Here is a 969-nt window from a genome sequence, read left to right as displayed (position 1 = left end):
TGCTTTGGTAACTGTTGGTTTGCTGTGAAGAAACACCATGACCAAGCAACTGTTACAAAGGAAAACATTTAATTGGGGATTGCTTACAGTTTCAGAGGTTTAATCCCTTGTCATCATGGTGGGAAGCATAGAAGCATAGGGAAGAGTTTTACATCTGAACCCACAGGCAGCAGGAAGAGACTCTGGACCTGGCATGGGCTTTTGAAACCTAATCCTTTACAAATATCCGAGCCTATGGGAACCATAGCTCTTATTCAAAGCCTACCGCTGCACATATGAAAACACAGTACTTGTGACATGGTGCAAAAGAGCAAGTGCAAAACCAGACCCGATCTCAGCATGGGAACAGGAGTTAGGCATGAACTATTACCCCTTGCCATGTAGCAATTTTCAATTGTTAGCTGCTGGGAGAGTGAGAGACAGTTTTCTCTAAGACTACCATCCAAGAATATTTGGGCCACAAAAAATTAGTAATAATTTTGATGGGTTAAAAAAAGACACAAAATTGAGTGGGTAGGAAAGGGGATGCATATGAAAAGAGTTGAATGAGGTAAATGCAATCAAAACCCATGTAAAACTCTCAAACAATAAAGAAGAAATTGAAATGGAAACCGGGGATAGATAGGTATGGAGGTACAGAGAATGGGGAAAGAAGTGGTAGAGGAGTGACACACACACAAAAAAATATACCATAATGAAGTCTATTACTTTATATGCTAATTAGAAATAAAATATTAAAACAAAAACAGCAACAACTTTTCCTGGATTCATCAAAAATCTAAGGTACTAGTATAAATTGTTATCACCAAACCTGAAGAAAGCGACACACTCAGTATATAGCAACTGCAATCAGTTTTACTAGAATAGAAAGCACTGTGACTATAAGGTGGTAGAAAAGTTGAAATGGTTAATTTGGAACAGTTATGGAGATGAGTGTGGATTAGAATGAGAATGAGAAACTAGGGGGAT

The sequence above is a fragment of the Mastomys coucha genome, chromosome X (assembly GCF_008632895.1).
Source record: "Mastomys coucha isolate ucsf_1 chromosome X, UCSF_Mcou_1, whole genome shotgun sequence".
Classification (NCBI taxonomy): Eukaryota; Metazoa; Chordata; class Mammalia; order Rodentia; family Muridae; genus Mastomys; species Mastomys coucha.
The sequence above is the reverse complement of the archived record's forward strand: the minus strand, read 5'-3'. Positions refer to the sequence as shown.